Below are 25,854 nucleotides of genomic sequence, written 5' to 3'. Positions count from 1 at the left end.
ACGGCGCTGCTGCACCTCCCTCCAACGAGGTATACCACGAGCCGGGTGGTGGCGGCTACCCTCAAAATGTGGGGGCAATGGAGACGGCACAGGGGGAAGGTGGGGGCCTCAATGGGGTCCCCGATACGGGGGAACCACCGGTTTGTCCCGGGGAGAATTGATGGCGGATTCCTGAGTTGGCACAAGGCAGGTGTTAGGAGGTTGAGGGACCTGTTTGTAGACGGGAAGTTTGCGAGCCTGGGTGAGCTGGAAGGAATGTTCGGGCTCCCCCCGGGGAACACCTTTAGGTACATGCAGGTAAGGGCGTTTGTCAGGCGGCAGGTGGCGGAGTTCCCTCTGCTGCCGCCGCGTGGGGTTCAGGACAGGGTGCTCTCAGGGGTGTGGGTTGGAGAGGGGAGGATCTCGGCAATGTACTCGGCATCACTCGGCAAGTGATGCAGGAGGTAGACGAGGCCTCGGTGGAGGAGCTGAAGGGTAAATGGGAGGAGGAGCTGGGTGAGGGGATTGAGGAGGGGACGAGGGCGGACGCCCTAGGAAGGGTGAACTCCTCCTCTTCTTGTGTGAGGCTTGGCCTCATACAGTTTAAGGTGCTGCATAGGGCTCACATGACCAGTACAAGGATGAGCCGGTTCTTTGGGAGCGACGACAGGTGTATTAGGTGCTCAGGGAGCCCAGCAAACCATACCCATATGTTCTGGGCATGCCCAGCGCTGGGGGAATTTTGGAAGGGTGTAGCAAGGACGATGTCGAGGGTGGTAGGATCCAGGGTCAAACCGGGCTGGGGGCTCGCAATATTTGGGGTTCTAGAGGAGCCGGGAGTGCAGGAGGTGAAAGAGGCCGGCATTCTGGCCTTTGCGTCCCTAGTAGCCCGGCGGGGGATTCTTCTTCAGTGGAAGGATGCGAGGCCCCCGAACGTGGTGGCCTGGGTCAACGATATGGCGGGGTTTATTAAATTGGAGAGGGTGAAATTTGCCCTAAGGGTATCAGTGCAGGGGTTCTTCAGGAGGTGGCAACCATTCCTAGATTTCCTGGCCGGGGGGGGGGGGGGGGGGGGGGGGGGGGGGGGTCTCTTTGTTTTGGGCTGAAGGGACGTGTTTATATGTTCTTTGTTAATGACGGGCGTTAATTTATTTCTTCTTTTTTGTATACGTGGGGGGGGGGGGGGGGGTTTGTTCTTTCTGTTCTTAGTATTTTCTGTTGTTGATATTTTGTGAAAATCTGACTAAAAATTATTTTTAAAAAAAAAGAATATTATGTGTTTCTAAGATACACCTTCTATCTTGATACCAATGTGGGTGGACCACGAAAATTGCAGCAGTCGCCTAATCCCCATTTTTGACACCCTGGCGTATGTTGACATATGCATTAACCTCACCACCACATCCTGTGCTTGAGGTGGGGTCTGAGACTAGCTGAGTTAGAGGTGCAACAAAGCACCTGTTAAACCTAAATAAGTATTCCAGTCCAATGACTTTGTTCTGAAAATTACATGCCTATGTGTAAATAAAACATGAAAGGCCTGCATTTCTATAGCACCTTCCATTATCTAACCAATGGAGTACTTTTGAACTGTAGTCACTTTCGTAATATAGGGAGTCATGGGTGCTGGTTGAGCTCACTTGGTAGACAACTGGGTCATGATGCAGAGAAAGGCCAGCACCGCAGGTTCAATTCCCGTACCGGCTGAGGTTATTCATAAAGGTCCCGCCTTCTCAGCCTTGCCCCTCAGGTGAGATGTGGTGATCCTCAGATTAAAACACCAGCAGTCAGCTCTCCCCCCTCAAAGGTCATGGTCATCTGGGACTGTGGTGACTTTACTTTAATAATAATAATCTTCATTGTCACAAGTAGGCTTACATTAACCCTGCAATGAAGTTACTGTGAAAAGCCCCTGGTCGCCACATTCTGGCCTCTGCTCGGGTACACAGACGGTGAATTCAGAATGCCCAAATTACCTAACAGCACGTATTTCGGGACTTGTGGGAGGAAACCGGAGCACCCGGAGGAAACCCACGCAGACACGGGGAGAACGTGCAGACTCCACACAGACAGTGACCCAAGCCGGGAATCGAACCTGGGACCCTGGCGCTGTGAAGCAATAGTGCTACCCACTGTGCTACCATGCCGCCCATTTACCATTACTAACAGGAAGCCCAACAGCCAATTTGTACACAACACGTTTCACAATGTGTAAATGACCAGGTAAAGCTGTTTTTGTATCATTGAATACGGGATAAATGTTGGTTTGGGAAACGGGCCATAACTTCTCCTGCTCTTCTTCAAAATACTGTCGCAAATCCTGTATGTTTACGCAAGAGGGCTGAATGGGCCTCAGTTTAAAGTCTCAACCAAAACTGCCACCTCCAACAGAGCAGCACCCCTCAGTACTCCACTATCAGGGCACAATTTACTGGCCGCGCCCTGCCAGAATTGGGGTGTGACGTGGCTGGTAGACCTCGGGAGAAGCCGCCTTCAATGGGCAGGATCCAGATTTGCATATTTAAGTGTGCAGTTAAGCTCACCTAAATATGTGCGTGCCGGAGGTTACCCAAGGAGCGGGACCTAACTGCCTCAGTTCAGACACTCCGAGCGGGCGCAGTTTAGCACTGGTTTCCACAAGCGTGAACCAGGAGGGTGCCCCAGGCGATCGGGAGCCCCCGGGAGGTCGGGCTCTGGACAAGGTGGTACCGTGGCACTCCCAATGCCACCCAGGTGGCATCTTGCCCATGCCAAGGTTTGGGCCTGGGGGTGCCCTGCCTTTATTAGGTGAGGTGCGGGGGCTCGCGGAACCCCTAACTGGGGTATTAGGTGGGTCTGGAGGCTGTGGCCTTAAATAACACAGTGATCATGGCGTAATCAGATCTCTTCCTTTACTGACAAGCTGAACTCGTTAGTGCAGGAAATGAGCCTAAGTGCGGCCTCAGTGAGGCGTTCCTCATTGAGCCCTGATGCAACCATCAATTCACACAAGACAGAGAGTTGAAGTGAACTGTGGCTTTAATCAACTGGAACAGTGCCTGCCTGCGACTGCTCTGCACTGAGAGCCGCCTACAGGGCAGCTGCTCTATATACCTCCCCTCAAGGGGGCAGAGCCAGGGGCAGAGCCCACAGGGCACCAACATGATACAAGCGGTGTAATACAGTACAATGGTCCATAGGTGGAGCCCACATGGGCAACAGCATAGTCCAATGTAATACAGTGGTGAATGGTTACCGTAATACGTTCACCACAAGCCCCAGAAATGAAGCAGAGTCCTGTTTAATAGCGGGGTCATTCTCAGCGCTACAAGGGCTGGAAACACCCTGCTAAATGCGCCCATTACAGGACTCTATTTCATTTCCATGAAACATGCCCCATATCTTCAAGAACTGCTTTTTTTTTTAAATCTGGAAGAACTTTGCATTATTTGGACAATTGGGATTTTTTTGTAAGTTCCTAAGAGTACTGTGACTATAAATAAGCATGCCTTTTCCAAAAAAACCACCTGACCAGCATGACCTTGAGGAGGAGAGCTATATGCTTATTTGAACAGTAATTACTTTAATAGCTGAGACGAAGGCCGGGATTCTCCGAAAATGGGGCTATGCCCCCAAGCCCGCCGGAAAACGGGCGTGAATCACTCCAGACTTTTTTCAAAAAGTCCGGAGTGATTCTCCGGTTTTAAGAGGGATATCAGGGCCCCGGCATGCGCCCTGCAGCTCTTGCTGCCAATATGGGGTCCCGCATTTCCGGCTGCGGTTACGCACATGCGCGGGTCGGCCGTTTTCGTGCCAGCCCCCGTTCAACACGGCACAGCCACACAGTGGGCCACCATGGAAGAAGATAGGCTCCCTCCGGATCGCGCGCGCCCGCCGATTGGTAGCCCCCGATTGCAAGCCTGTCCGTCCTGGAGGCCACCCCCGGAGTCTGCCGCCCCCTCCCCCCCCCCCCACCCACCAGGCTGGCTAGCGTGGCCGCGAGTCCGAGCTCCCGCCGGGTGGAACCTGGTTGGAACCCGCGGAACTCGGCCGGTTGATCGTGGAGAATCGCTGTGGAGGCCTCTTTCAATAGCCCCTGACCGGCGCCGCATTGACCGCGCACGCGTGGCTGGCAGTGATTATCCGGCCCGCGGAGAATCGCATCCCGCGCGGGTCTGAGACCCCATTCTCCGCGCCGAGCGCGATTTCTACACGGAGGCTCGGAATATCCCAGCCGTCAACTTTCAAAGGCAGATGCCCCAGTGATTTACTGGAAATCCCCAGATGGAGATGTGCTTTAAGTTTTGAACTTATTGTTTTGAACACAGTTGGGAATGAACTGAGAGGGGCAAAAGCTGCCCAGCTCGAGCTCGCCTTGCCTTGGCTGATATATGGTGTGATTGTCAGTATCCAGCTAGGAATCCTCATCCCACTGGAACTTGTCTGTCTTTAGAAACCCAAGTGGCTGAGACAAGAAAGAATGATTCGGCTCTATCCTCCTCCATGATAAACCTCCATTGATGAGAACCTCCAGGCATCTACAGGGATAAGCATGTCTTTCCATGAGGGAGCTCGAGATCAAGAGTGTCAAAACCCTGCAAACTTTACCTATTTTTAAAATAAAGCATTTTCTTTAACCACCCATCTCTGCAGCAGCCCTATTTGTCTTGTGTTTATTTGTGTGTGATGGGGACTTTTTAAAGGGATAGATAGTTACACTTCCAGATCACAAATGTAAATTAACCAGTTCGTGCACCTTATTTTGAGACAAAAAGTTTTGTTTTAGAATAAATCAATCATTCTGAAATTATTGAAAGAAGCCTGTTAAAGTCTCTATTATTCTGGATCTAACAGTAACCAATGTAAATAATTGTCCATTTTGGTGGGTAAATTAAACTTTTAAACTAATGGTGTGACCTGTGGGCGAGATAAACTGGGCACCCCTCCAACCCACTACAAACAGTTGTGACAACTTCTGCCTCTGCCCAGCAAGTCGTACCTGTTGGTCAGAAAGTCAAGGATCCAGTTGCAGAGTGGAGAGCTAAGTCCTAGGTTTTGGATCTTTGATATGAGCTTGGCTTGGATTATGGTGTTGAAGGCGGAGCTGTAGTTAATAAATAGGAGTCTGATGTAGGAGTCCTTGTTTTTGAGATGCTCTAGGGATGAGTGTAGGGCCAGGGAAATGGCGTCTGATGTGGACCGGTTGCGAAGGTATGCGAATTGAAGTGGGTCAAGGCATTCTGGGAGTATGGAGGTGATGCGCTTCATGATCAGCCTCTCGAAGCACTTCATTACAACTGACGTCAGGGCCACCGGGCGGTAGTCATTGAGGCACGTTGCCTGGTTCTTCTTTGGTACCGGTATGATGGTGGTCTTCTTGAAGCAGGAGGGGACCTCGGAGTGGAGTAGGGACAGGTTAAAGATGTCTGTGAATACCTCTGCCAGCTGGTATCCGCAGGCTCTGAGTGCACGACCAGGGATCCCGTCCGGGCCCGTCGCCTTCCGAGGTTTCACTTTCAGGAAGGCCGATCTGACTTCGGAAACTTTCTGGGCACTCGACAGCGGATTGTTGGTTACCTGCTTAAACCGAGCATAGGATGTATTGAGTTCATCGGGGAGGGGTGCGCTGCTGCCAGAGATATTGCTCGGCTTTGCTCTGTAGCCCGTTATGTTGTTTAGTCCTTGCCACAACCACCGAGAGTCTGTCTGTGACTCTAGCTTGGTTTGATATTCTCTCTTGGCATCTCGGATGGCTTTGCGGAGGTTGTACCTGGATTTCTTGTATAGGTCAGGGTCGTCTGCCTTGAACTCCTCAGACCTGTCCTTCAGTAGGGAGTCAATCTCGCGGTTGAGCCATGGTTTCTGGTTGGGGAACGTACGTACTGCTTTCTTTGGCACGCAGTCGTCCACACATTTGCTGATGAAGTCTGTGACGGTGGTGTCATACTCATTTAAGTTGTGACAAATGGGTCTCCCACCTCATATACTGACACAACCCGTACCATTTTACACCACGATGTGGAGATGCCGGCGTAGGGCTGGGTTGGGCACAGTAAGATGTCTTACAACACCAGGTTAAAGTCCAAAAGGTTTATTTGGAATCACTAGCTTTTGGAGCGCAGCTCCTTCCTCAGGTGAGTGTCACCTGAAGAAGGATCTACGCTCCAAAAGCTAGTGATTCCAAATAAACCTGTTGAACTTTAACCTGATGTTGTAAGACTTACTATTTTACACCATTGTAGTAAAATACCCACCTTTAAAAAAGCTCTCTCAACCCTTCTGCCCTTGAAAAATATTGTCCCATCTGTAAACTCATCTTGCTCTCCAAACTCCTTAGAAAAGTTGTCACCTCTTAAATTCATGCTCATCTCGCCTGGTGTTCTCTGAATCTCCACAGTCAGGTTTCTGCCTCGCTCACAGCACCAAAAGTTACAAATGGCATTCTCTATGTCCATGAAAGATTATCCCTCCTCAACCTCCTCTGTCTCTCTGAAACGTTTGACATAGTTAGTCAGCTATGTTCAGCTATGAGCTTTCTTCAGCTCAGTGGGATTGCCCTCACTACATCCCACTCTTGTTTATCTGATCATTGGCAGAGCATCTTTATCAATCGCTTGTCAGCATCATTATCATTTAGCCTCATTATCTAAAGCCATAGTGCATGCTTCCACATGTAATGTGCTCCTCACTGCTCCTGTGATGTCAGATTGGTCTGGCATCTAGTCTCGTATGAATGACAATGTCCTGCAAGCCAAACATTATGACCAAAACCAATTGTCTGTATCCCTAGTTGCAAACTCGGTATCACCCATGATATCCCGCTGCCAAGTTGAACCTGCCTTATCACTCTGACCCTGTACGTTATCCAGCACGAATTCTGCCTCCTTCCACCTCTGGAACATCACACTCTTCGGTCTCTGCCTGATCCCATCTGTCACTCAAAAACCTCACCCATCCCTTTGTGAGCAGTAGACTCAACGAGCCTAATACCATATTCTATCTTCCGTAAAGTTCAACTCTGATGTTCATTGACTCTGCCTTTGCCGATCAACATTGGCTCCCAGTGCTACAAAATCTTAAATTTAAAACACCAATGCTTATCATAGAATTTACAGTGCAGAAGGAGGCCATTCGGTCTATCGAGTCTGCACCAGCCCTTTGAAAGAGCACCGTACTTAAGCCCATGCCTCCACCCTATCCCCGTAACCCAATAACCCCACCTACCCTATTTTGGAAGCTGAGGGGCAATTTAGCGTGGCCAATCCACCCAACCCGCACATCTTTGGACTGTGGGAGGAAACCGGTGCACCCAGAGGAAACCCACACAGACACGGGGAGAACGTGCAAAGTCACACAGTCACCCGAGGCTGGAATTGAAACTGGGGCCCTGGAGCTGTGAGGCAGCAGTGCTAACCACTGTGCCACCATGCCACCCTATGCACAAGTCAATGGTATTGTCCCTCTCTATCTCAATAACCCTGCACTACAGACCACCTTAGTACCAAAAACATTATAGCCTCTGGTCGCTTATCCATTCCTCTTGCACCTTCTGCCCCACTATTGGCAGCCTTACCTTCAGCTATCTAAATCTCAGCCTGGAATTCTGTCAAAACCCTTTGACCAATCTTTTAAGAGCCTCATTAAACACATCTCTTTCAAGACCTTGCTCACTCTTCCGAATATCTATTTATTTGGCTTTCCATCAAATTTTTCTCCCCAGAGTGTACTGGAGGATATTTATCTTTTTTAAAGTCAATACAGAGCCCACCGCTCAGACGATCCATGTGTGTCACGGCCAGTTACTTATAAGCCCTTATGTGGGCAATTAACATTCACTTAAAGGCTGACACTGCTGATATTAACATATTGTTGGGGGGGGGGGGGCCATGAAAGGAACCCACCCCATTGGAAAGAGGGGCCTGCTGTGAGAGCCAGCCCCCGCCTTTGCTTCTGATTCCCCCTCCCCATGATCTCCCTCCCGCCTTGTGGTAAACCACTGTTACACCATTATAGGTGATCATGATGTGGAGATGCCGGCGTTGGACTGGGGTGAGCACAGTAAGAAGTCTTACAACACCAGGTTAAAGTCCAACAGGTTTGTTTCAAACACGAGCTTTCGGAGCACGGCTCCTTCTTCAGGTGAATGGAAAGGCTTGTTCCAGAAATGTTTATATAGACACAGTCAGAGATGCCCCGGAATGCGAGCACCTGCAGGCAATCAAATCATCAAAGATGCAGAGAGAGAGGTAACTCCAGGTTAAAGAGGTGTGAATTGTCCCAAGCCAGTTCAGTCGGTAGGCCTCTGCAAGTCCAGGCTTGTTGGTGGGGGCCGAATGTAATGCGACATGAATCCCAGATCCCGGTTGAGTCCGCATTCATGCGTGCGGAACTTAGCTATAAGTTTTTGCTCAGCAATTTTGCGTTGTCGCGTCTCCTGAAGGCCTCCTTGTAGAATGCTGACCCGGAGATCAGAGGCTGAATGTCCTTGACTGCTGAAGTGTTCCCCAACTGGAAGGGAACAGTCCTGCCTGTTGATAGTCGCACGATGCCCGTTTATTCGTTGTCGTTTACATCATTATAGGTGATGTAAGGGAGGACCTGTACTACAGGTTTGCCGGTAGCCCCTGCCTGCAGGCTCCGCCCAGTAGGAGGAGCGTGTCCTCTGTTCAGCAGCCATTTCGCCAGCTGCTGTGGGAGGCCACACATCTTACTGCAATAAAGCTACAGTTGTATCCAACCTTCGTCTTTGTACAACTGATCGTGCATCAATTTATTGCAGTAAGATTTTCCAAAAGATGGACCTCCGCATCAAACCACATCGCCTGCAGCTGGATCCGCAATCAAGCGATGCCAAAAAGGACTTTAATCACTGGCTAGCTTGCTTCGAGGCCTATATCAACTCAGGGACCACCCCTCCGACGGAGGCTCAGAAGATACAGATCCTGTACTCAAGGCTGAGCTCCGACGTGTTTCCGCTGATCCAGGACGCCCCGACCTACGCAGACGCCATGACGCTCCTCAAAGTAAACTACACACAGAAAACAAACACACTCTTCGCCAGGCACGTACTCGCCACTCGCTCTCAACTCCCTGGTGAGTCCATAGAAGACTTCTGGAGGGCCCTAATCCCACTCTTCCGGGACTGTGACTGTCAGGCTGTTACGGCCACTGAACATTCCAACCTTCTTATGTGCGATGCGTTTGTAACGAGGATTGGGTCGGACCTCATACGCCAAAGACTGCTAGAAGGGGCCACGCTCAACCTAGCTGAGACTAAAAAGCTCGCACTCTCCATGACGGTCGCCTCACGTAATGCTCAGGCCTACGCCTCCGGCCGCGTGGCCAACCCCTCCTATCCCTCATGGACCACACAGACGGCCGCCCCAGCCGGGGCCTTACCCAGCCAGTACGCCTGCGCCACACGCCAACCCGTGCACCCCGGGGCCCCCGATGTTACTTCTGCGGCCAGCAGAAGCACCCCCGCCAACGCTGCCCGGTCTTACTGCAATAAAGCCACAGTTGTATCCAACCTTAGTCTTTGTACAATTTATCGCGCATCACGCCTTCACTCATCTGTGGCCTGGAATTCAGTGCCAGTCCTACGCCTTGGCTGAGTATCATACCAGCAGCAGCCACCTCTTCCCTAATAGATTTGAATGGCCCGTTGCTCTTGGTGGGTGGGACTTATGTCCTCAGGTTCCTTAATGCCAGGCCCACTGGTGTCCAGTTAACTGCATGTGTGGCACTTGATTCGATGAGCTCCCGCTCTCCAGCTTGCTGAAAAGACCCCCCCACCCGCCCCTCCCGTTGCCTCCATTAAATCCAGCCCATTGTATTATATAATATGAAGCCTACTCGTGACAATAAGCGATTATTATTATTATCACCGTTCCAACACTGTCGCTACGGTAAATTCCTGGAACTCCCTCCCTAACAGCACAGTGGGTGCACCTACACCTCAGCGTTAGTTCAAGAAGGCAACTCACCACCACCTTCTGAGGGGCAACTAGGGATGGGCAATAAACGCTGGCCTAACCAGCAACACCTACATCCCGTACATAAATTTGTATTTTAAATGGCAAGACAGACTCACTAAATGGGCTACTACTGTCCCTATATGTTCTTATGTCCTATGTATCTTAAGGTAGTTACTATTGACAGGACAAATATTAGATTGGTTTAGCCTCAATACTGATTTACAACAGCTCTTGGGTGTGATTCAGCGGACTCAAGTTAAAGTGATGAAGCCCTGCTCTTCAGTGTTTAATTGTTGGCAGCTGCCTCTATGGTGCCGACACTCCTAGAGTTCAGGCTCACTGTTCAGGCATCAAAGTTTGCTGGACATCCAGTCCCCTAATCATCCCCTCAGACATGGCACTTGTACCATCGAGGAGGCACTTGAGAGTTAAGGGGCAGGATTCTCCGACCCGTTGCCGGCATGAATCCCGCCCCCGCTGTCTGCCGCATTCTCCGGCACTGGAGATTCGGCGGGGGCGGGAATCGTGCCGCGCCGGTTGGCGACTGCTCACAGCGGCCCCCCCGGCCATTCTCTGGCCCACGATGGGCCAAAATCCCGCTGGTTCTTTGCCAGTCCCGCCAGCGTGGATCAGACTAGGTCCCTTACCGGCGGGACCTGGTGGAATGGGCGGGCTCCGGGGTCCTGTGGGGGGCGCGGGGCGATATGGCCCCGGGGGGTTCCCCCACGGTGGCCTGGCCCACGATCAGGCCCACCGATCAAAGGGCGGGCCTGTGCCGTGGGGGCACTCTTTTCCTACGCGTCGGCCAATGCGTAGGTGAACCCCCCCCCCGCACGTATGCGCAGGGATGACTTCAGGAGCCGCTGACTCTCCCTCGCATGAGCGGACTCTCACCAGCCGGCGGAGTCCCTTCAGCCCCAGCTGGCGTGGCGCCAAAGGCCTTCCACGCCAGCCGGCGGGGGGCAAACCACTCCGGCGCCGGCCTAGCCCCTGCAGGTGCAGAGGATTCCGCACCTTTGGGGCGGGCCAACGCCGGAGTATTTCATGCCACTCCGTCCCGCCGGGACCCCCGCCCCGCCAGGTATGGGAGAATCCGGCCCAAGGAGCGTGAAGTACCATCTCAACTAACAAGGCTAATTCCTCAGTTGAAATAGCATTCAGTTGTGAAGCTAAAGGCAAAGGGAGTGCAATTGAATTTCAGGATAGAAGCAGCAGCAGGACTCTGTCCTGGAAGAGTCTGCTAGGACATACTGGCTGCAGTTGACAAAGTGTCTTTGACAAAGAGTCATCCAGACTCGAAACATTCGCTCCCTTCTCTCTCCACAGATGCTGTCAGACCTGCTGAGATTGTCTGCGTTTTCTGTTTTTGTTTCAGATTCCAACATCCGCAGTAATTTGCTTTTATATAATATAGTATATATGCAGTTGTGGTTGCCCCTGTTGAGGTCTCCATAATGTTTAAAGATGGCTTGAAGGCCTCACAGGTGCAAAGCCCCTCACCAAGCCCTGACCTATGGGTGACCCCTGACCTGAACGACTCAGCCCCCTTACCAAGCACAACCCCCCTGAAGGTGCCATTAAGTTGCATGCTGGTAAATAGAAATGGCTACTCATCTCCTCAATTCCCCTCAGTAGCCATTGCTTGGGATCCCGTTTTTGAAAAGGAGTACTAAACGATGCCCGTGTAACATCCCGCTGGGTAATCAGGGAATTCCCGGGAGGTTGCTGCATTCAACTTCAATCTTGTTAATGAGATTGAAATGAAGGCAAATTAGGCTTAATGAGCTTGTCGCCATTTTTGGGCGTGATATGGAACTCACTATCGGGAGTGGACTGAGTGAATAATGGTTCACGCTCGGCGGGAATCCCAATTTTGCCCTCTCCGGCGTGCCCCGATCCATGCCGGGCACAAGGCGGTTGCTGAATCGCGTCCCTGATTTTTTGTGATTTAACAGAATGTGTCACAATCAAAATGCTAAGCCCCATCCAGTGAACACTTCCATTCTGAAAGATGGGTCATCTGGAATCAAAACGTTAGCTCCTTTCTCTCCCCACAGATGCTGCCAGACCTGCTGTGATTTTCCAGCATTTTCTTTTTGGTTTCAGATTCCAGCACCCGCAGTAATTTGCTTTTAACACTCCCATTGTGATGGCCTCACTAAGCAACTTACTGCGGCAGTAGCTGCTTTGGGTAACCATTAGAACATATAGAATGTAGAACATAGAACAGACAGCACAGTACAGGCCCTTCGGCCCACGATGTTGTGCCGACTATTTATCCTAATCTAAGATCAACCTAACCTACACCCCTTCCATTTACTGCTATCCATGTGCCTGTCCAAGAGTCGCTTAAATGTCTCTAATGACTCTTTCCACCACCTCTGCTGGCAGTGCATTCCATGCATCACCACTCTTTCAATTTGATACTATCTTTAACTTAAAAGCAAATTACTGCGGATGCTGGAATTTGAAACAAAAACAGAAAATACTGGACTATCTCAGCAGGTCTGACAGCATCTGTGGAGAGAGAAGGGAACTAACGTTTCGAGTCTGGATGACTTTTTGTCAAAGCAGACTATCTTTAACTTCTTTAGTTTGTCGTGGATGGTGCGTCCTTAAGAGTCTTTCTTTCTCAATAGAATCTACATTTTCTGACTATTCTGAATTAACTCCTTAAATGTCTGCCACTGCATCTCTACTCACTTATCCTTTAACCTACTTTCCCAGTTCACTTTAGCCAGCCCTGTCTTTATGCCCTTATAATTGTACTTATTTAAGTTTAAAACACTAGTCTTAGATCCACTGCTCTCTCCCTCAAGTTGAATATTAAATTCAATCATATTATAATCACTGCTACCTTGGGGCGCCTTCACCAAGAAGTAATTAATTAATCCGGTCTCATTGCGCATATCAGATTGAGTGTAGCCTGCTCCCTGGTTTGTGATAAAATGTGCTGCTCTAAGAAACTGTCCCAAAAGCACTCTATCACCATCCATGCTCTCATTGCCAATCTGATTTATCCAATTGATATGTAGATTAAAATCACCCACAATTATTGTTCTACCTTTATCACAAGCCCCCTTTACTTATTCCTGTCTACACTGTCCTACAATGCGGTTACTGTTCGAGTGCCTATAAACCACTCCCACAAATGACTTCTTACCTTTACCATTACTCATCGCTACCCAAACTGATTCTACATCTTGGTCTCCATCTTGGAACCATGGTCATCTCTCTATTGTGCCAATATAATTGTTAATTAACAGATCTATCTCTCCACATTTTCCTAGCTTTCGGTCCTTCTAAAATGTCATGTAAGTTTGAATATTCAGGTCTTTGTCTTCAATTATGCAGTTGGAAATCGAAGTACACCACAAACATAGTTTCCCCTTTGTCCACGTTGCTAGTTACTTCTTCAACAACTCTAATAAATTAGTCAACTATGATTTCCCTTTCACAAAATCATGTTGATTAACTGACCTCAGCATCCCTGGCTATGTGAGGAAGGGGAGGGGCTACAAAGTGAGCCAGAGTCACCGTCTGTAATAATCCACAGGAGGCAGGAGTCCCGTCACCACACCAATATTTATTGCCAATAACTAGATACAAGAGCAGCTCCAAACAGTGCTGCTAGCATTCCAGTCAACTTAAGACTGGCTCACAAAGCCTACACAGGTGCTTATATGGGCCCCCTCAATGAGCTATCATTTAGGGAGCTCATACTCCAATTGGCCAACCAATAATGCTAATTGGAGGACATTACACCGTCACTATCCAATGACTTCTGACTTTAAAAGTCTATGCTTGTGCATGACCATGCCACCCGAGCACAATTATCTGGGTTGTATGAACTATCACCCAGCATGATTCAGTGTCTAATAGCGGGCAAGGAAGAGGAGAGAAGATAGAGAGGAGAGTGGAGGCAGAGGAGAGAAAAAGGAGAGAGGAGGAAGGATCAAAGAAGAGAGAGGAGTTAGGGAGGATAAAGGAAAGGAGAGAAAGGAGAGGTTAGGGAGCAGAGACAGTGGAGAGGCAGAGAGGAAAGGGGCAAGTGGATGAGGATTTTCTTCTTTTGTTCTTATGAACAATCTAATAAAAGATAAATGTTAATTCCTTTGAGCCCCATGAGTTTTAATATTTCTATAAACCTGGCTGTTTCACTTCTGGATTTTAAAATCACTACAAATCAATCCCATAGTTCGCTCCTCAAAGTAACAGCTGACAAATAACATGCACCCTGCTGTGTCCATAGCAATGGGATCACTGATTTTTAAATGCAGCTTCATTTTAAAGGACCCTATCATTTAAAACGGTAGTCTGAAACTGATCAGTTATGGTGAAGTGCAGACTATTGGTGTAAAACAGCAGTAGAGTGGGATAAAGATCTTCACATCTTATAATCAGAGACTGATGTTTTGGATCAAATTAACTTGGGAAGGGCACGATTTTTAGCACTGCTGCCTCACAGCCCAGGGACCTGGGTTCGATTCTGACCTTGAGTGACTGTGTGGAGCTTGCACGTTCTCCCCGTGTCTGCGTGGGTTTCCTCCGGGTGCACCGGCTTCCTCTCACAGTCCAAAGGTGTGCAAATTAAGTGGATCGGCCGTGCTAAATTGCCCCTTAATGTCCAAAGGTTAGGTGGGGTTGAAGGGATAGGACAGGGGCACGGGCCTAGGTAGGTCAAGAAGACCAAGGGAGCTTTCTCAGGTATCCCGGCCAACATTTATCACTCAGTCAACTTCAATGCAAAGCTGATCATTTTCACATTGCTTTTTTTTGGAGCTTGCTGTGTACAGATTGACTGCTACATTTAACATAACAACAATGGCAAGTCTTCACATGATGTCATTGGCTGTAGACAACTTGGTGTGATCTAAGGATGTGCAGGTTCATTATTTCTTAGTCTTTGTATTTCCTTAAATAAACCCAAGTCCCATTCACCCATCACCCTTATGCTCGCTGGCCTCCAGTCACTGCTGTCCAGTCCTGCCTTCGCTATCATTTCATCCAGGCTACACTGTCAGTGGCAGTGATATATTCTTATACATTCAAACCTCTTTGCCGAGAAAGGGATTGAAATGTAAATGTTTACAATATTTTGGTTTGTGCAAATATTTAACATTTTAAATGTTAACAACCTTCTTTATGACTTAGATTAACAAAATGGAAAATAGGCAAACATGGCTAAACACGTTTGTGTACATATAGCTGGTTCTTGTGCCTGGGACCTGGGACCTGGAGCTGTGGAGCGGAGTTGGACGTTTTTGAATTTTCCTCTTGATATCAGCAAGGTCAGATAGTGAGGTTACCTTCATCTTGCTTGACTAACCAGCCCGTACCAGCCTCCCCAGACAGGCGCCGGAATGTGGCGACTAGGGGCTTTTCACAGTAACTTCATTGAAGCCTACTCGTGACAATAAACGAATTTCATTTTTCATAATGAAACAATTCTGCTTTTCATTTACCACTTGGGAGTGTATGCAAGGAACTTCCCCAATTATAAACCTCCTAGTATGTGTCTATGGCCCTAATATAACAGAGAAGCCGCTCCCCCAGCCCGTTTGCTCCTCTCCATTTGATGCCTCCTGTATTAGGTTACTCGCCCTAACCTATTGTTCAGCTATCACTGGGGTTACAATCCTCTACAGATATTAAGGGACATCAGTCACGTTTTGGAATTTGTTTTTCCATTTTTCACAAAAAGATTTGCAAGAACATTTATTTGGTTATGTTCTTTTTTGATTTGAAGTGCATTCGTTCACGCAGACTTTGAAAAGGATAGCGAGACAAAAGGTGGTTATAATGAAAATGGATTTGGTACCGAAGATGTTTCCCCAAAGACTGTAAATAAAAAATGATTAATTCGCATGCCTTAGGAATTCAATAAATACACCAAGATATTGGGAGATCTCTGGTGCCGAATTCTCAGCAGAGTTTGTTTAGTGTAGGACTTTCTTTTATGAGATAAAAACAGAGACAGAAACATTCACTGTAGATCTATAAACAGAAGGCAGCGAGAATAAATTTTGGCCTGACCCAGAAGGTTGACATGCAGGAAATTAGATATATGTTATTTTGTTTGAGTCCAACAAGAGAACAGAATTGATGCAGTGAAATGCAGCGTGTTATATATTTTCTATCATCATCCAAAGCCAAACTGTACTGATTGAATGAGTCCTGTCAGACTATGTACATTCACCTGCTGTGGAATAATAATAATAATCTATTGATAATCTTTATTAGTGTCACAAATAGGCTCACATAAACATTGCAATGAAGTTCCTGTGAAAATCCCCTAGTTGCCACACTCTGACACCTGTTCGGGAACACAGAGGGAGAATTCAGAATGTCCAAGTCACCTAACAAGCTCAACTTTTCGGGACTTGTGGGAGGAAACCGGAGCACCTGGGGAAAACCCATGTAGACACGGGGAGAAGGTGCAGACTCCGCACAGACTGTGACCCAAGCCGGGAATCGAACTTGGGTCCCTGGAGCTGTGAAGCAACAGTGCTAACGTTTGTGCTACCGTGTCGCCCAAGACAGCTTAAGCATTTATAGTTGGTCTTGCCTTATTACTGTTGGTCACCTTTGGAGTGGTGCAACTGCGGTATGTGCAAAAGACTTAAACATCCAGTTCAGAAGAATATAAAGACATTCAGATCCCTTTACATGAGTGACTTGTGCCATTGTATCTGAGAGAATACCTAGAGCAGTGTTTTTCAAACTTTTTTACTCAGGACCCATTTTTGCCAACTGGCCGAACTTCGGGAGCACGCCACGTTTGCTTACCCAGTGTGTCCTGAGTCAAGACAGTGTTTGGGGCACTAAAGTTTTCTTGCCCCAGGCATGGGAGGGAAAGAAAATCTAGTTTCTCTGTTCTTAATCACTATCAGTAGCCCCTGGTACATTGAATTTATGTCAACATTTAGTGAGGACAGGGTCATATATGCCTGTGATGTCCTCCTATTTATAAAAGTTTACTATCCAGGGTCACACATGAAGAACAGTTACTCATAAGAGATACTGGAGAGCAGCCAACAATTGTGAACCTGTATTCATCGTGGGACACTGTCTCGAGGAAAAATAGCAAAGGAAGAAGACTGAGGAGAGGAGAACAAAGAGCAGATGTCACTGGGAGAGGTCATGAATCTGAAGATAGTGATCTTAAAATCTTGATTTATAATTGGCTTAAATGCAATTCAATTACTTGATGCAAGCTTATTCAGCATCAAAGTGTACTGTTAGATACAAGGTCATCAATATTGATGAATGCTGACAACACTAAAATTGCCCCACAGACAACTGACAAACTATCTGTTCTGGTTGTCATTAATCAGGGGGAATGGACATTGAACAAAGTTTTCTCAGATATTCAATTGCGGCATTTTGATGTGCTCATGTCTCCCCCAACTAGAAGACGTGCCATTGCAGTCACTTCATGGAGACTGATGTCTCCAATAGTATAGCTCTTGCTGCAATAGTAGACAATTCCCTCCCACTGAAGGTGCGTCCATGGCGTCACTGACTCACCGCTGCTGGTACTTCAGCAGCAACCACTGTCGAAGGTCTTCAGAAGATTTTTCAAGCTATTTGTCTGCACGGAGACATTACCTTGGTTGTATTGCTGTTGTCATCGAGAACACAATAAACACATGCACACAGAGAGAGGTGTAAGAAGCTTGGTATAGAATAAGGACAAGCTGCATTGTGATCACTACACTTACCTGCACTAACAAAATGGTCAAGCCAGGCTGAATGGGAGCACCTCATCTGAAAGCAAGCTGTTTCTTTATTACTCATGTCAACAAGAGCAGTGTCAAAAAGGAATGGGAACCGTCACTTCATACAAACAATTCCAGCTTTCACTGCCTGTAACCTGGGCATTTTGCAGGGATTCAGTTTGTTTTCTAAATAGTCGTATCCCTTTGATAAGGGGGATCTCAAATCAAATCGATTCTAATCGGTCATTGTATCAAAGCCCAATTGGGTCATCACCATGTTTTCTCTTCTAATCAAGTTTGACGACATTTAGAAGTTTGTTTCTACTTAAGTTTACCTCTAAATCCTCCAGGAAGAGAGTGAGATCCCACAGGGTATTCCTACTGTTCCCTGACTGCTCCCTGCCCGGGTTTGTGCTCACTCATCAAGGGCTCTGACATACTCTGACTCTCGCACCAGATCAACTTGGTGGTGAGTTCTCTGATGGTCTCCTGATTCATGATGGTCTCTTTCTGCTGCAGAATGGTTTCTCGGAGTTCAAGTATGGTCCCCTTGATGTCCTCCACTGGGCCACTGTTCTGCATCAGAGCAAGGCACATGCGGTCCATGTCAAGGGGGATGGAGGTGCAGTTGAACCGCATCTGGGCGAACTCTTGGGTCGTAGCTCTGGCCAGAGTGAAGGAGAGGGCGAGGAATCTGCCAAAGGTTCCACAAGACATGGTTTTCGAAGCAGAGCTGCCAGCGGGAAGGGGATGGTGGTGGGGTGGGGTGGGGGGGGGGGAGGGGGGAACTGCAAAGTTTACAGGAGCCACATTTTAAAATTCTGCCCATATGAATATTACTGTTTTCATTGGCGAGATTGCTCAAATGCCACGGGAATGAGGGAGTAGCTGCAATCAGTTTCAAAAAGTCCTGGTGCTTCAAACTCTCCCATCACTGCAACTACAAGAGGACACTTAAAAACCTCTCTCATTCTGTGACTTTTTCTGACAGATAATAATTTGTATCTCTCTCCTCCTTTATCCGTCAAATAATCGTTCCCTCTAGAGAACTGAATTGCCATTTTAGGCGGGATTTTCCCTGCAGGCTTCTGAATGCTGAAGTTGGGAAACTCTGCGTTGGTGGCTGATAGGCGCAACGAGAAACAATTCTATCTTTTGGGAACACTGTGGCCCGTAGCTCTGGGACCCTTCTGACGCCTGCCCTGCGACCCGCCTGTGGGTCGCGACCCACACTTTGAAAACCTTGACCTACAGCAACATTCAAAATTGGAATTGCCCTCACTCTCAGAATTTTGCAATGACATTCATCATTTTGGCTGTCCAGTCATTGTGTAAATATTTACTGACCAGAATCATTGCAGGCTCCCTCTCCCCTGGCTTCTGCTGACTTGATTTTTCTTACTAAACTACTCAAGCACTTTTAGCCCACGTGCCTGTTTGTCCTGGGCTGGCATTCCCGACTCCGAGACAAATATACATTCCCCAGATAGCTCGTTGACTGTTTTTAAACACTAAAAAAAATTTAGAGTACCCAATTTTTTTTTCCAATTAACGGGCAATTTAGCGTGGCCAATCCAACGACCCTGCACACCTTTGGGTTGTGGGGGTGAAACCCACGGAGACACGGGGAGAATGTGCAAACTCCACACGGACAGTGACCCGGGGCCGGGATTGAACTCGGGTCCTCAGCGCAGTGAGGCAGCCATGCTAACCACTCCGCCACCGTGCCGCCCGCTCGTTGACTCTTGCTCATGGACTCTTGCTCTTGCTCAAGGTCCTTCTCTCTTCAGCACTGATGTCAATGATCCCTATCATTGTTAGAGCAGGATTCTGCCATCAATACATCATGTCTGGGATCAATCACTTTAGAGGTGCTGAGGGGAAAGCAGTCCTGGTCGGTACATTGGCAGCTGGTCACAGGGAGGAGCAGACAGATCAGTAGCAGTACAAAAGAAGATGGGCGTCATTTGAAAGGGTGCAAGTGGACAGCAATGAAGGAGAGAAGGAAGCAATTGATGAAGGAGGGAGGGAAATAAATGGCAATGAAGGAGAGAGGGAAATGAGTGGAAACAGCAACGAAAAGCAATTTGGAGCAGAGGGAAGAAAGAAAGGAAAGGAAGAGGGAAGTGAGGAAGCTGGAAATTTGGCTTTAGGATGGGAAAGAAAGGGAATCCTATATGAATTCAGCTGAAGTGGAAAATTAGACCATTAAAATGTGGAGGTGGGAATGGGTGGGGAGGTGGCATTAACCCAGCTTGAATACTGGGGTGGCAATTTGAACTGGATTAGGTAGATTGGCCATGCTAAATTGCCCGTAGTGTCCTAATAGTAAGGTTAAGGGGGGGGGGGGGTTGTTGGGTTACGGGTATAGGGTGGATACGTGGGTTTGAGTAGGGTGATCATTGCTCTGCACAACATCGAGGGCCGAAGGGCCTGTTCTGTGCTGTACTGTTCTATGTTCTATGGTCGGCTGGGGGTAGTAGTGGGGAGAATGAATGGCTCGTTAATTGAGTAGAAGGGAAGGAAATGAGTGCCACCCTGGTACTGGCTGAATAGTATAACACGGCAAGAGTATGGACAGTAGGATTAGATATTTGACCATCACTTCTGACAGTTCATCTGCCTTGGTAGGTTCTGTTTAGTGTTGAGGCTATTAAGATCCTAGTTCATTTTCATCTTCATTCTTAGCTATTATATCAACACTATTCCTGAAGCATATGTTGCTTATTCTTCCTTCCTACATGGAGTATGAATCTTACTTAAATTAAAGTTAATCTGAATTAAACTTCATCTACAATTTCTCTTCCCACATCCTTAATTTGCCCAATTTATGCTACGGTTTCTCTGCTACTGATGGAAGAAAAATTCGGTTTGAAGTGCTATCTGTCAGTCACACAGTGACTGCTGCCTCACTGCACCAGGAACCCTTCAATTCTGGCCTTGGGTGACTGTGTGGAGTTTTCACTTGTCCCCCATGTCTGCGTGGGTTTCCTCTGGGATCTTCAATTTCCTCCCACAGTTGAAAGAGTTAGGTGGATTGATCCTAAAAGATAGCTGAGGAGATTGTGGAGGCATTGGTGGTGATCTTTCAGGAATCACTAGAGGCAGGGAGGATCCCAGAGGACTGGAAAGTGGCTAATGTAACACCACTGTTTAAGAAGGGAGGGAGGCAGAAGACAGGAAATTATAAGCCAGTTAGCCTGACTTCGGTCATTGGTAAGATTTTTAAAGTCTGTTATTAAAGATGAGATCGCGAAGTACATGGAAGTGCATGATAAAATAGGACTGAGTCAGCACAGCTTCATCAAGGGGAGGTCATGTCTGATAAATCTGTTAGAGTTCTTTGAAGAGGTAACAAGGAAGTTAGACAAAGGAGAACCAGTAGACGTGATTTATTTAGATTTCCAGAAGGCCTTTGACAAGGTGCCACATAGGAGACTGTTAAATAAGTTAAGAGCCCATGGTGTTAAGGGTAAGATCCTGGCATAGATAAAGGATTGGCTGACTGGCAGAAGGCAGAGAGTGGGGATAAAGGGGTCTTTTTCAGGATGGCAGCCGGTGACTAGTGGTGTGTCTCAGGGGTCTGAGCTGGGACCACAACTTTTTACAATATACATTAATGATCTGCTAGAAGGAACTGAAGGCACTGTTGCTACGTTTTCAGACAATACAAAGATCTGTAGAGGGACAGGTAGTATTGAGGAAGCAAGGGAGCTGCTGAAGGATTTGGACAGGCTAGGAAAGTGGGCAATGAAGAGGCAAATAAAATACAATGTGGAAAAGTGTGAGGTTATGCACTTTGGAAGGAGGAATTTAGGCACAGACTATTTGCTAAATGGGGAAATGCTTAGGAAATCAGAAGGACAAAGGGTGCTTGGGAGTCCTTGTTCACGATTCTCTTAAGGTTAACGTGCAGGAATCACTGGAGGCAGGGAGGGTCCCAGAGGACTGGAAAGTGGCTAATGTAGATCTAGAGATAGATAGAGGACAGATGTCAGAGGTAGGTTCTTTACTCAGAGAGTAGTAAGGGCGTGGAATGCCCTGCCTGCAACAGTAATGGACTCGCCAACACTAAACGCATTCAAATGGTCATTGGATAGACATATGGATGATAAGGGAATAGTGTAGATGGGCTTTAGAGGGGTTTCACAGTTGGCGCAACATCGAGGGCGGAAGGGCCTGTACTGCGCTGTAATGTTCTATGTTCTATGTTCTATGTTCAGTGGGCAGTTAAGAATGCAAATGCAATGTTAGCATTCATGTCAAGAGGGCTAGAATACAAGACCAGGGATGTACTTCTTGTCTTGTTATGCTCTAGGTGTAGCATAAGCGGCTTCCTTGTGGTGCACTCTGACAAAGGAAGGTCCAGACGTGGAGATAACTTCAACACGTTTATTAAACTATGTACACTTATATAACTTGGGTTCGCCACTACTGCTAATCCTACTATAGCTACTCAGATTGACTAACCAGACTGCTACAATCCACGTGGTGGGAATGATATTGAATCAACCCTGTGTCTCTACTCACTGACTGTCTCTACTGGAAAGAGGCAGATCATATGTATGGTGTCCTTTATATATGAATTGGTGTAATGCCCTCCTGTGGGCGTGTCACCTCTGTGTGTATCGTGAATGCCCATTGGTCGTGTCCTATCTAACTGATCTACTGGTTGAGTGTGTGTGTGTTATGTCTCTGGTGCTCCCTCTAGTTTCTAGCTAGTCTACATGTATTTACATTAACCCCTTGTGTATTTACAGTGATGCATATCACCACACTTCTGAGGCTGTATAAGGCTCTGGTCAGACCCCATTTGGAGTATTGTGAGCAGTTTTGGGCCCCTTATCTAAGGAAGGATGTGCTGGCCTTGGCCAGAGGAGGTTCATAAAAAAGATCCCTGGAATGAAGAACTTGTCGTATGAGGAACAGTTGAGGACTCTGGGTCTGTACTCGTTGGAGTTTAGAAGGATGAGGGGGGATCTTATTGAAACTTACAGGATACTGCGAGGCCTGGATAGAGTGGATGTGGAGAGGATGTTTCTATTTGTAGGAAAAACTAGAACAAGAGGACACCATCTCAGACTAAAGGGACGATCCTTTAAAACAGAGATGAGGAGGAATTTCTTCAGCCAGAGGGTGGCGAATCTGTGGAACTCTTTGCCGCAGAAGGCTGTGGAGGCCAAATCACTGAGTGTATTTAAGACAGAGATAGCTAGGTTCTTGATAATAAGGGGATCAGGGGTTATGGGGAGAAGGCAGGAGAATGGGGATGAGAAAATATCAGCCATGATTGAATGGCGGAGCAGACTTAATGGGCCCAGTGGCCTAATTCTGCTCCTATGTCTTATGGTCTTATGGTAAATTGCCCCTTAGTGTTTTAAGATATGTAGGTTAGGTGAGGTTAGGGGGTTACAGAGATGAGGGGGGGAGGGGGGGGGGGGGGGTAGTGGGCCGAGGTACGGTGCTCTTTCAGAGGGTTGGTGCAGACTTGATGGGTCTCCTTCTGCACTGTAGGAATTCAATGGTTTTATAGTCCCCTGGTGCCCCATATACCCTCTCAGTTGGATTTGAAACAGTCCATGTCACTACTCAGATAACACTGTTCTCTCAATACTGTCGAACATTCATCCCTCACCCAACCCCACTAAAACAGAAAAGATCACTGATGTTTGTGGATATTGCTGCGCACAAATTGTTTCCTCATTTGCCTATATTATTTGACGATCCCTATCGAGCCCGATAGCTTTTAAAACGGCATATGGTTTCCATCTTAAAGGAATTACATGTCAAGTGGCAGGAATCTCCATTTTGGAGACTATGTTCTCCCACCGGAGTAGAATTGCTCCTGGTCTGTGCTGGCACTAGGAACGGCGCCCATGAGCGATTCCCTCTCCCATGCCATGCAGATGTACGCACGGCAGGGATCTCCCGGGACTCCATTCCCAATCTCACTGTCAGGCTGTCATTTTGAATGGATGGCCCGTTACCAGGTTCCAGTGGCTGGTCCCCCCCTCACCACGATGCAAATCTGGCCATCCCCCCATCCCCCACAGACAAGTAGGGGCATCCCCCCCCCCCTCCAACCCCCCCACCTCCACCACCCCCCACCACTACCGGAATTGCTAGGTCACCCCCCACAGCATACATGCTTGAGGGTGACCCGGCCTTCTTCCACGAAACCCCCACTAGACCCCATATCAGACCCTCATGCCAGAGACCCTCCCCGTATCAGAGACCCCCTTGATATCAGAGACACCCCCCCATCAGTCACTTACATATCAGACAGCTTCCCATATCAGAGACCCCTGCAACAGAGACCCCTGCATCCGAGACCCCGGCATCCGAGACCCCTGCATCCGAGACCCCTGCATCCGAGACCCCTGCAACAGAGACCCCTGCATCCGAGACCCCTGCATCCGAGACCCCTGCATCCGAGACCCCTGCATCCGAGACCATTGCATCAGAGACCATTGCATCAGAGACCATTGCATCAGAGACCACTTAACTGGCCACTTAAGGGCCTCAATTGGGGCAAGGTGCATGTTCCCCATCCGAGGCCCTGCCCGCTCCAGCAGGCAGGAATCTGGAGGGAATCCCATCCATGCAATTTCACTCTCCTCCCCCAAATTGAGCCATTTGTATCCTATTAATTGTCTGGGTACTGGACTCTCCAAGCCCGCATGAATCTCCAATCCTCTGGGCCAGGATTCACGTTGCTGAGAATTGGTGCAGGTATTTCCCAGCATGGCCCAGATGCGGTAGACTTTGCAGTGAGCCAAGGGGATTGCTCTTTAAGGGAATTACCCCCAAAGACCATTGGAAGGCCACCCTCCCCCCCCCCGCCCCCCACAATGCAAATTCTGCCCACCCCTCCTCCATCACAAACTTCCGCCCCCCCCCATAAGAGAAACGCCCACCAGAAACACTCATTACAGAGACCCCCATCAGAAACCCCCCTATCCGTTACAGAGACCATCTTATGTGAGCCCCTCATGAAAGATACCCCTGCCCGCATATGGGGAGGGAAGGTGGCCAGAGTGAGAAAGTTGCTGCTACAGAGGGGAAGGCAGGCAGGGGATTTGGGTATTCCGAACCCGATATATTACTACTGGGCGGCAAATGTGGAGAAGGTGTGGAGCTGGGTCAGAAGGGTTGATTTCCAGCGGGTCAGAATGGAGGAGAGTTTGTGCAGGGGGTCGGGACTGAAAGCACCAGCAACAGCGCCGCTCCCGATGGCTCCGGGGAAATACTCAGGGTGTCCGGTAGTAATAGCTTCATTGAGAATTTGAAGGCAGTTTCTCCAACACTTCGGGTTGGGGGCAGGGTCAAGGGAAATGCCAATTCGGGGGAACCACAGATTTGAGCCAGGGAAGTGGGATGGAAGTGTTCGGAAATGGGAAGAGAAGGGGATTAAGACAGTAAAAGATTTGTTTCTTAGGGGTCGGTTTGCAGGATTGAGGAAGCTGGAAGCAAAGTATGGGCTGGAGCAGGGGGAAATGTTTAAATACATGCAAGTTCAAGATTTTCCAAGGAAGGAGATACAGATCCTCCCGCTGGAGCCGGCCTCCACATTGCTGGAGGAGGTGCTGATGACAGGGGGACTGGAGGAGGGGGTAGTATTGGCAGTTTACAGAGCTATTTTGGAAGAGGAGAAGGCGTCGCTGAAAGGGATCATAGCAAAGTGGGAGGAAGAGTTGGGAGAGGGTATGGAGGAGGGGTTCTGGTGTGAGGTGCTCCAGAGAGTTAATGCCTCCACCTCGTCCGCGAGGTTGGGGCTGATACAGCTGAAGGTGATATACAGAGCACACCTCACGAGGGCAAGGATGAGCCGATTCTTTGAAGGAGTAGAAGATGTGTGTGAACGTTGCGGGGGGGGGCACTAATCACGTTCATATGTTTTGGTCCTGTCCAAAGCTAGAGGATTACTGGAAGGACGTTTTTAGGGTAATTTCTAAAGGCTGTACACGTGAAACTGGACCCGGGTCCTCGAAGGCCATATTCGGGGTGTCAGACCAGCCGGGGTTGGAAACGGGTGCGGAGGCAGATGTTGTAGCCTTCGCCTCGTTGATCGCCCGAAGGGGCTGTTTAGCACAGGGGTAAATTGCTGGCTTTGAAAGCAGACCAAGGCAGGCCAGCAGCAAGGTATCAGCCTTCCCGAACAGGTGCCGGAATGTGGCAACTAGGGGCTTTTCACAGTA

The 25,854-nt window shown here is 48.4% G+C and overlaps 1 protein-coding gene across 1 annotated transcript in view; it reads right to left on the bottom strand.

The window, feature by feature from the left end:
- Positions 1-25,854, bottom strand: part of scml4 (Scm polycomb group protein like 4) — a 117,014-nt gene that overhangs the window by 71,736 nt on the left and 19,424 nt on the right. The gene's annotated exons all lie outside the window — the stretch shown is intronic.

This window comes from Scyliorhinus canicula, chromosome 6 (assembly GCF_902713615.1).
Source record: "Scyliorhinus canicula chromosome 6, sScyCan1.1, whole genome shotgun sequence".
Classification (NCBI taxonomy): domain Eukaryota; kingdom Metazoa; phylum Chordata; class Chondrichthyes; order Carcharhiniformes; family Scyliorhinidae; genus Scyliorhinus; species Scyliorhinus canicula.
The sequence above is the reverse complement of the archived record's forward strand: the minus strand, read 5'-3'. Positions and strand labels throughout refer to the sequence as shown.